Consider the following 10,917-nt stretch of genomic DNA (forward strand, 5'->3'; position numbering starts at 1 on the left):
GCCGGGGGGCAGGTCTGCGTCTTACGTGTGGGGTTCTTGAATGCTTTGCCAGGTAAAAGGAAGTATCCCACCTAGAAACAGAACTGAAAAATTCAAGGCCTTGTGTTTCCAGGTGCCCCTCTCGCACCAGCCGGGGCTGGGCGGCGCCTGGCTCTCAGGCTCTTGCGGGGCCGGGCTCAGCGAGGCCCCGCCACGGTGCTGAGGGACCCCGCTCGCCTTCGCAGCGCTCCTCTGTGAAGCAAAAGGGAGAGACGTCTGTGCAGGAGGTAGAGGGTCTCCTCCGGCCTCCCTTAAAGCCCTCTGTGTGCCTGAGGCTGTGGCCACCTTTCCCCTTGCCAGATACCTGTTTCACAGCTGAAGTGCTCTTCTCACTGATACACCAGTCCTGCGCAGCGTTTGCTCTTTGAAGCTTTACAGTTAAGGCTTCTTTTCCTATTAATCTCTCCTTTTCCTGTATCCACCCACCTGCTCTTTCAGCTGTACCGAAAGTCAGTGCGACGAGGCCCGTTTGCTTCCTTATTTGTGCACTGCCGCTGAGCCCGGGGCTGGAACGCGCCCGCGCGGCGGCAGCGCCTCTCTGCCTGTGGAGCCTCAGCTGCCTGCGAGCCAGCCCTGAGACACTTTGTCAAAAAGAAGCCATCAGTGCTAATGCTAAATGGTAATGTAGATTAAAAACAAACAAACAAAAAAGCAGGGACCAGGAGGATAGGAGAGTGGTCCCTCCCACGTAACAGAGCAGGCTGCCAGCTGCTCCCCTCTTTCCCAGAGCGCCTGTTCTTCTCCTGAATTGCAGAAATGTATATAAACTAAGCAATTAGGCATTATATTTGGCGTGATACTGAGGCAAAGCGATGTAATTCCATGTTACCGTTTAATCACTGTCTGTATCATTTGTGCGTAGGCTGATCTGTGAGCCAGCTGTCAGTGGCCTGCGCGGTCTTCAGGCTTGCATTAAAACGCTGCGGCTATAGATGGGATCCTACTTTCCCCCTTTTTCTGCCTCCTCATTCAAATGCACAAGGCTAAATAACTTTCTGTCCGCCTGTCCTATTAATTTCATGGAGTACAACAGCTCTCTGCAGTTGGCCAAGTGCTCCATGTGTCCACGGGTACAGCTTCTTTCCCTGTGTATACACAATTTTGTTAAGAGGGAATAAAAATAGTTTATAATAAACAATGAGCAGTGGGCGGTATCATTAGCTCTTAAAAATCATAACTAACTCCCCAGGCGGTTGTCCTAATGGATTCTGGGCTTTCTTTGCATCCCTAGGGTAAAAAGAGAGCTCGAGCGTGCGAGGCAAGGATGCAGCGCACACTGCAGGCTCCCTTTTGCCAGCACCAGTCTTTTGCCGTAGGAGAGGGATTATTGGTGCGCGGGCGCGAGGTGGGGACCGCCGCGTTTCCTTCCTTCCTACTTCCCTTGCAGTTTGCTAGGTGATGAGCTAAGGCTTGTGGTATGCTGCAGGCCAGACAGGATGATTGTAATGGTCCTCGCTGGTCTTAAAATCTGTGAATGAAGCTGGCATTTAGCCTTCCGTTTAGACATTGACTTCCTTGTTCCCACTTAGTCATTCATGCCCTATACCGAATGAAAGTAGTTCTCCTGGCCAAAGTTTAATTCCCATTTCCCTCTTAAAGTAATGGTGTTCAGTGGAGTAAATCCCTCCTAAAGTAGCGGTGCTTAATGGAGTAAACCTGCGTCTTCGCCGCGGCCGCGCTCGCAGCCCTGCTCCGGGGTCCCTGGGAAGGGGATGGATGCGGCGGCACCGTGTAACGTAATTTGCTCTGTGAAGCAAAGGGGAGAGACGTCTGTGCAGGAGGTAGAGGGTCTCCTCCGGCCTCCCTTAAAGCCCTCTGTGTGCCTGAGGCTGTGGCCACCTTTCCCCTTGCCAGATACCTGTTTCACAGCTGAAGTGCTCTTCTCACTGATACACCAGTCCTGCGCAGCGTTTGCTCTTTGAAGCTTTACAGTTAAGGCTTCTTTTCCTATTAATCTCTCCTTTTCCTGTATCCAGCACAGGGCGAGCGCTGTGCACATTGCCACAGCCGGCGCTGCGCGAGTTGTGCGTTCATAGCCGCGCAGGCTGCCCTCTCCGAAATGCTTCGCGCTGGCTAGCGAGGCATCCCAGCACCAGGAGCGGCTGCCGGGGCTCTGTCGCTCCGCGCCCAGTGCAGACCTGGCTCGGCACCGGCTCGCGGCGGGACGGCTCCGCGCGGCGCTGATGCCCCCGCTCCGTGCCGCCACGCGGGGAAGGACGTCTGCGGGGAAGAACCGCACAGCGGGGGCCCGGGCAGCTTGCCGGCGCCCTGGCATGCCGGCTGCTCTCCAGCCGCGTCCAAGGCAGCGTTGGGCTCGCGGACACCCGGCCTGGGAACGGCAGAGCCATGTGGCTCCCAGGCCCAGCAGCAGTTTGTCTAGTCTGCTCTTAAAAACCTCCGCTGGCAGAGACATAGGCTCTCCCAGACAGTCCAACCGAGCACGTAACTCTCTTCTGCTTAGGAAGTGTTTCTTTTTGCCCACCTAAGAAGCCCTTGCTGCAATTTACTGCAGTCCTTTTCCCCACTTTGTCCTTATCCTAGTCCCCAATGTATACGCAGAGCTATTTTTTCCTTTCCCCTTTATGCACGCAATAGCAGCCTACAAAACTGTGAAAGGTTGCCACGTCTCGGTTTTTCCCTGCTCTAGACTAAGCAAACTCAATCTCTGTAATCTTCCCTTGGATGTCATGCAGCCTGCTGATGAGGGCACGGGGCCGGGAAGCAGGAGTTCACGTTCCCCTCGAGGAGACGCCTTTGGCGCCGACCCATTAAATAAAGGCAAGTCGCGGGATATTCTTCCCTTGCCCTTCGCCCTGTGATGCCGCCGTCCACCTTGGCGCTGTCCTCTGCTCCGTGGGGTGCCCCAGCCCCGCCGGCAGGAGGAGCAGAAGTTGTGGTCTGTGAATCCTGGCAGGATTTCGATACTGATTTGCAGTCGCTCCTGGGACTACAGCCCGCAGCACCCCCGGAGCCGGGCAGCAATCAGCGCCGGTTTCGAGGCACTGAATCGCGCTTCCCAGGGCCATTAGGCAGTGCTTAGGCACCTCCGTCCTTGTCGATGCAGCAGCGTGCGGCGAGGCCAAGTGCCGCAGCTACAGCACCTACGTGCTCCCCACAGGCAGTGGGCTCAGCGCTCGCCCTGGCAGGGGTTTGGGCGAGAAGGGGGTGCAGATCGAGTGGCCTCTGCTCGCTGCCTGAGGGCACCCTCTGGGTGGAAGATCCCCCTGAAAGCAAAAGCCCTGGGTTAAGAGCCGATGTATCAAAGTGCTCCAAAATTTACATGGGGAAGGGACCGCTGGTGCGAGGTGCTGCTCCAGGGACCGGGCCTTGGGCACGGGCATCCCTGGCTGCTGCAGCGCTGGCGAGCGCCTCTCCGCTGTGCCCGTGGCACTGCAAAGGCATGGCTTGCAAAATTCCTGGAATTTCAGAACTTCTGGAAAAGCAAAGAATTGCTTTCAAATCTGCCACTGCAAACAGAAGCCCCAGCACAACCTGCTGCTTCCCCCCATAGCACACGCAAAGCCCTGCAAACATCCAGGCAGGACCAGTGCCCCAAACTGGGCAGGCTGGCCAGCAGGTCCCCTGAGCCTGCGGTGCCCCTTGCTCCTCGCTGCCTGCACAGCGTCCCTCTGCGGCAGCTGCTCCCCGGCCCCCGCCGGTTCGTCCTGCCCCAACCTGTACCTCCATGAATCCCACCGTACACTAGGAGCAGCATCGCCAGCTGCGCTCCAGCATGACAAAGGAAAGCTGGAATAACTTTTCTACTTATGGCATGAATGTCAACACTTGAGGGACGGTGCCACCAGCTAAGCTGTGGCAGCTGGGAGAGGTTTTTGGAGACAGGAAACACTGTTTGAACGCATTTAGGCATAGCTTCGTTATCATTTTCAAGATAAAGCTTGTTGTGACAATGAATTATTTAGCTTGGATAGGTTCTCAGCAGCTTAAATTTATGTACAAAAAAAATCAAGGCACTGAATATTAGGAACTGAGATTAAAGAAAAACTAAGGTATTAACTAGTCTAGCAGATTTGTTTGACAAATTAAAACAAAGTACCTGCCAGGCTCTGTACCAATGTATTATTCTACCCCGAACTGGTGGTCGGCACCACATCTGGGTACCCCTGGTATCACCAGGGAGAATGTAGCTAACCACGAATTTCCTTTCATTTCCAAGCACCCAAGAAAATGCTGCACACTACCTAAAAGCTACCACTTAAACCCTGAAAGGAAAATATTTTAAAACCAAGCAATGGTCAATTGTGACTGATTTCCACTCAGTACACTGTTGTATGGAAGATTTTTCCCAGGCACCTTCCTGATAAACAGCTCAATGCCTGCAAAGCAGCGCCTTTGGAGTCCCTTTTTGCTCAGCCAAGGTGTTCCCTAGTTGAGCCACAAAACCCTGGGAGGAGTCGCAAGAGCTGGAGATCGCAGCCACGGCACAGCAGATGGTGGAGTGGTGGAGACTGAGCTGTTGGTCCTCTGGCAGCACCATACGTCCCCCTCCCAACCGCCCTGCAAAAAGACCCCAGCAAAGTTTTTAGCTCTCCCACAAAGACTTGTTTCACCCCAGGTAGGTAGATGGCCTCTTGCACTAATGCACAGTGTCACATTTTATATCTAAAGCACTGAAAAGAGAGGGAACAGGTGATTAGGAGGACTCTGGTCCTCTTTTTGCAACCTTTCCTCTGCCCCAGCCCAACCTGGCAGAACAGTGCTGTAACCTTGCCCCAGGATAACGAACCTGGCTCTGTCACACGCTTTCCAAGGGAGGTGAAGTATCTAGTCAGTTCTGGTCCGTGTTACCCGTTAAGCACAAATTGCTTCAGAATTGCCTTGACCCTGATCGCATCACTTGTCCTTGATGCTGGCCATCATCTGCATTGCCTTGCCTCGGCAGAGCAGAGCCACGGATGCTAGCGGGCTGCAACCCCCCCCCCCCCCCCCCCCCCCCCCCCCCCCCGCTCCTTTCTTTGCAAAAGGGATGCCGTGCAGCATGGAAAGCAGCACCCCGGCTCCTCGCCGAGGAAGCCGCACGGGCTGCGACGAGGCTCCCTGGCAGCCCTGCGGGAGAGTTAGAGCCCCTTGGACCGGCGAGCGCCTGCCTGGGCAAAGGCCCCGCGGGGGGCCAGAGGAGAGGCCCGGCCGCATCCCGGCTCCGGGTGGAAAACCACGGCGCGCCGCGCCAGGCACCACAGGCCGTCCCCGGCTGAGCCCGCGCGCCCCTTCCTCTGCCTGGCTGTCCCGCAGGGCTCGGCTCCCAGCAGGATTTACACCACGACTCAGTGTATCAAAAATAAGCATCCAGTTTTCTGTTGGGCCATGTTTATCCTCCTGCCGTAAGTTTATTYTCCAGGCTGCGAGGACCCCTGGAAGCGAGCAGGCTGAGCACGTGGAGAAGGCAGCAGCTCACRGTCTCTTAGTTTCCCCAGCTTTCTCCCCAAAAGCGCTGCGAGAGGGCTCCGCTCTCCTTTTTACAGGGTTTTTGTAGCCTTTCCCTTTGAGAGCGCTGTGCGGTCTCAGGCACGAAGCAATCTGTTCACAGCATAATTATTCTCCTTTAAGGCCTCAGAAACTGAGAGGTTCCCGGCATTTTTCATTGTCTGGACAGGTGTAATTTTTCATTGCTTTCTTGAGGACTCTTGCACTCCACAACAGTAATGGAGCAGCTCAGCTCAGTCTGCAGTTTATTTTTATCTCTTGATGGACATCAGCTGAAGGTGTTCCAGCTCAGATAGGGAAAATGGGAATGGGTAAGCAAAGCTAACAGGCAAATTGTTGCAGACGCCAATAGCAAATCTAACATATAGTCTTATGGATGGATATACTGGCTATAACAGGATTTATGGTGGCTATAACGTGATTTTGAAAGTCTACAATATTGAAAAAATTGTAAAGAATTGTACAAAAAAGTGCAAATAATTGTACATAAATTTACAAAAAAAAAGTACATAAAATGTACATAAACGTACAAAAAATTGTAAATAATTGTACAATAGAAATATAGACTTTATCAAATACTAAGATATAAATAAAAGTAACAGGAGAGAAGGGATCACAAGTTACACTAAAATGCATAAACCCTCAAATCAGTAATCTCATGTATGCCTCTAACTTTATTTGCCTCCAGCTACAGATCTCGAAGCCAGATCTCCCCATAGATGGTCCGCAATGGTGTCAGCTGACCTGCTGATGGAGGAAAGGAAGAACTTCATCTCTGGGCTGCACGCTAAGAAAACAGAGCCCAGAAATGGTTGGCAGGATCTGCACATATCCAGCCGGTTACTGCTTTTTTTCATGTAGTCAGTTTAAAAGAAAAGTAATTGTAACACAAAACACTCTTGTGAGCATCTGGTAAACAAAAAGAACTGCAAAGGGCTGAAATTTTATTTCAAATTGGAAATGCATGCAAGTTAACTGAAAAAGAAATGTTTTCAAATACTTCTGAGATCTAGCATCCAATTTAAGTTATCAGAACAAATGACCAACAGTCTATAAGCCTGGAAAAATAAAAACATCTGAGTTTTGCCAACCCTCTCTGGTGATTTGACAAAGAATCAGTATTCTAGTTGCAAGCTCTTAAAGGAAAGGGAATTAGCTATGAGAATAAAAGATCCTATGTTGGAAGACAAAAATTAAATTCTCCTTTTATTTATTTTTCTGGTAGCCTTCCCAGTGGAGTTTGGGAAAGGAAGGCGGGACGCCGGCCTTCCCCCCCTTCCTGCTCACCCTTTCCCCTCCACAGCGAGAAACCGAGGGGACACACACTGGTTGCAACGGTGCAGCCATGCGGGGGAAACGGTGCTGTGCAGGGGAGCGCAAATCCCCACTCCAGAGTCACCCAAGTGCCTTCCTACTTGCAATTACTGCTCCCTTGTATTAGACAAACTGCACCTAGGTTGCAGAGTAAAAGTCAATTGATTTTCTTCAGCACAGTCTAGGGCAAAAAAATTAGTACGGTGCTGCTTTGCTCCAGACAGAGTTTTTTGTTTTTTTTTTTTAACCCAACCCTAAAATTCAAATTAGCCTCCAACTCAAAGCCTTTACCACCAGGGCATGAATGCTAAACAGCCTGCTCCCAGTCCAATCTGTTCACTGCCTGGCTAATGATTATTCTCCATAGAAACCCTACCRGAGTCAGTTATTATTCTCTCCTCATGCACTTGTATCTCTCTTGTATTTATATAAGATTAAGTAGCCCTGTTAGGTTTTCACCTCTCTGATTGGAGCTTATTTTAACCTCAATTAAGCCATCAGCCCAGCTTTCTGAAGGCAGAGCAATAGCAAAGCCATTATAATTCTCTCCACCTTTTGTATGAAAATGATGTTGAGGATTGGTTGCTTTGGGGATTGCTCGGTGGCAGGTAACCAGTGCGCGGAGTCAGGGAGGATAAATGGTGCCAGACTCCCAGAGGTGCCGTGGCACTGTGTAATTATTGTTCCAGACAGCTGAAAGCAGCAGGGTTTCTGGTTCCCCTGCTTAGTTTCAGTCTGCCATGATTGCTGGCACAGAAAGATGCTGATTATAAGTAAACATTAATTATGCCCTGCTACCCCACTGCTAGCATCGCTGTGCCTGCAACCAGCAGAACTACAGGGCTGCGCTTGGCGCGCGCTGCCGAAAAATCATCTCCACAGATTTCAAGGGCCGCATTTTCATCTCGCCTGGACAGAGGACACCACTTCTGCGTATTAGCCTCGTGCATAGCTAGAGTTATGCACTTTTTGTTCCACTGGTTATGGACAGTACTTCAATGCAGTTGCTGCAATAATGTATAAAGTACTTACTGTTCTTTGATGAGGGTAAGCTCAGGTGATGCAGCAAGCAATTCACTTACCCGTTCCTGAATAGAGGAAACATTTTAGTGTCTTTAAAGGAAAAAAAAAACATGAACAAAAAAGCAGATAGGACTTATCAACCATCCTATATATCAGGGCAGTTTTTTTAGGTGATGTGTTTTTTTTTAAAAGACAGCCTATTCCATAGTCTTTTTTTATTTGGCTTTGGGTTTTGTTTTTTTGATTCTTTGTTAAAAGACATTTAAAAATGCAGAGCCCACAGCGTCGCAGACAGTAACGGCAGCTTCTCAAGTTCTGTGGACAGTTACAAAGTGATTTCCGTGGCGCTCGCAATGCAGCCTCCGACGCTGATGGAATTTCACTACGCTGTGATTGCGCCGCACTGCAGTGAAATAGGTTCAGTTTGATTATCCGGCTATTCCATTTCGCCTATATTTACAACCTGCCTGACCTCTGGGGAAAGGGGAGGACAGCCAGCCAATCATGCTGGAGACATTTCAAAAGGTCAAAGCAATACAGCATTTACTACTATAATTCACAGACTCTACAATTCTGAGACCGTGTTCTCATGACAAAAATTGGCAGAAGAACATAGATAACATGAAATATTTGCCCATTCCTAGGGCAAACATGAAGAATAGAGAATGTTTTAAAAATTAGCCCCCTTCTCCTTTTGGTGCACGAGATGCATGTTATGAGCAAGTGCATAAAACGAGTGTGTGGACAACACCACACTTTTTTAGAAGTTGCCCTTAGCAGGTGCTGAGGGGTTTATATTGGACTGACTGCCTGGGACCTGCCCTCCCCTCCTGCACAGCCCTAGCTCTGACACAAACACGTTCATAGCCCCACAGTGATGCTTTTGCGCATGCTGCCACGGCCACGGCAAGGCGGTTTTGCCCTCCGTGTCTCATTTCACCATCCTCCGGCAGCAGAGAGGTCGCCCAGGCCCTCCCGCATGGGGCGACCTCGGGCCAAAAGCCCCCAGTGCCCCCACCACTGCAGGAAAATGTGTGCAAATCTGTGAGTGCATGTGCCTGTGTGTTTGCATGTGTGTGCACGCATGGTCCTTGGGATGGGCGCAAACAAGGCCATGCCCATGTGCTGAGGCTTCATGCCGTCTGCTGAGCGCCCGTCCAGGAGGTGCCGGAAGGGAATTTGTTGCTGAATGTTGCTGATTAGGTTGCTCTCTACCCTGAAGACACAATCTGCCCCTTTCAAAACACAAGGAAAATAAACTCCAATAAATTCTTTCCAGCACCTTTCTGAAAAGTTTTAATTAAGCTTCATATGCAGTCCTCCTGTTCTTAAGAATGAGTTCATTAATGTCGTAAGCAACCACCACACTTTTCAAGCAGTTAGCTTATAAAATCCAGTATGGTGACTCCAAAGCACTATTTTAAAAGTCTTGCACAGATTCAAGACCCCCAAAATCTGGAAGGAAATAGAGTATCTTCAGGTTCATTGCACTCAGTACAGCTACGCAATCTGTATTTTGCAGTCCCTCCAAGCTTGGATGCTGGGTCTGGAAGGCCACACAATCCAATTTTGCACCTCTTGTCCATTTGTATTTAGACACTGTTTAGTCTTAAATCTCTGCTGAAGTTAAGCTGCCAGAACTCCTGAAGCCAGAGACAGTATGAGTTATGACAGTTTCATTTTTAAAACTGGACTGGTTTTTGTTTGTTTTAAAGTGAACACTTTGTATGACATCTCATGAGAATTCCCATCTATCATCCTACACATTATTGGCTTAATACAGGAGAGAGTGGAGTTGAAAGGCAGCCATAAGATCTACTTCTCATAATCTTTTACCTTTGCAGGAAAGATCTATTTGAAAGGCAGACTAATAAAACATACCTGGTTGAAATAAGGAATTGCATCAGATCCATGAGCAAGCACCGATCAGACATACTAAGTGGTTCTTTTTCAGAATCATCTGATTTAGATGCTGCATCGAGCTCAAAAAGGATCACTTGAGGTTGAGGTTGCCTCTTCCGAGGTCATCCCAAGCTGCAGATGGTCGTGGTGGCTGGCGGAGGTGTCTCATCTCTGCTGTGCCCGTCCTATGAGCCCACCCGGGGCAGGCGAGGTCTCGGGCCAGGATAGAGGCGAGCGCTGCACTGGCTGGTGCTGGCTAGACTGTTTTGGGCAGAATATAGCTTCCTCCCCTCCAAATGTCAGAAACCCACCCCACCACTACCTTCTACCCAGTCTTTGCAGAGATATTTGCTGATACACCAAAATTATACCAGCTTGCAGGAAGGGGAAGAAGAGGAAGTAAGACCAGTGTGCCTTTGAAGATAACAAGCCAAAATAACAAAGATGAAAAAAGGAGCAGGCCAAGAGACATGACCATGCCCATCCAAGCATGTCCAAGCCTGACACACACACACGCGTATGTAAAACCACATGCAAAACACACAGCATCTTCTCTGCAGCCCAGCTCACCCTCTCAGAAGAAAATACCCAGCTCAGGCCAAGGAGCAGGTATGTGGTTAGGAGCTGCTTGAACATAACCAAGCAGCTTCTGCTCACACACAGCTTCAAATAAGCTTTGCATTAGAGGAGGTAAATACTGATTTAATAGCGCAGCACCTGGCACCAGCTGTATGGGCTGCAAGACCAGGGAGCGGGACGCTGCTAGGCAAGGGGCTGAGGGGCATTTCACACAACCTTAACGCTTGGCACAGGTTTGGCTTTTTCCTAAGCAGAAATGACTACAATTCGCTTTCACTTTTAGTTCTTTTTAATGGTTCCATTTTTGCTCCATCTCCTTCCATTTCTTTTTCCTCGCTCTTCATTTTGTGTTTCTGATCCTTCAGCAAGAAACACTCACCTCCCCCCACCCCTTTCCCGAATCATCTCTATATTTATAACTATCTACAGTTCAAGCCGTCCAAAATTCCTTAATACAAGACTCTTTTCCAGTGGATTATAAAACCATATAAAGCTGAAAAGCTTGGCAAGTTTTTCTATGCGGGATTTCTGCTCTGGTTCGTAATCTTTGAGAGGAGCCATTGCAAAATCTGCCTAGACAAGCCTCCGAAGGAGGTCAGGGGAAGGCAACTTATA

General features: G+C 49.8%; 1 long non-coding RNA gene across 2 annotated transcripts; it reads right to left on the reverse strand.

Moving 5' to 3' along the window:
• Nucleotides 1-5,332: 5,332 nt before the first annotated feature.
• LOC112963215 lies at nucleotides 5,333-9,791 on the reverse strand. Of its 2 annotated transcripts, none has more exons than XR_003252538.1 (2): nucleotides 9,703-9,791; nucleotides 5,333-8,224 (listed from the first exon to the last, which is right to left on the reverse strand). It is a non-coding gene; the product is annotated as an uncharacterized LOC112963215 (long non-coding RNA). The 2 variants fall into 2 exon arrangements; XR_003252537.1 differs by having other exon boundaries at nucleotides 5,333-9,056.
• Between the last annotated feature and the right edge of the window lie 1,126 nt (nucleotides 9,792-10,917).

This window comes from Apteryx rowi, unplaced genomic scaffold (assembly GCF_003343035.1).
Source record: "Apteryx rowi isolate R43461 unplaced genomic scaffold, aptRow1 scaffold_164, whole genome shotgun sequence".
NCBI lineage: Eukaryota > Metazoa > Chordata > Aves > Apterygiformes > Apterygidae > Apteryx > Apteryx rowi.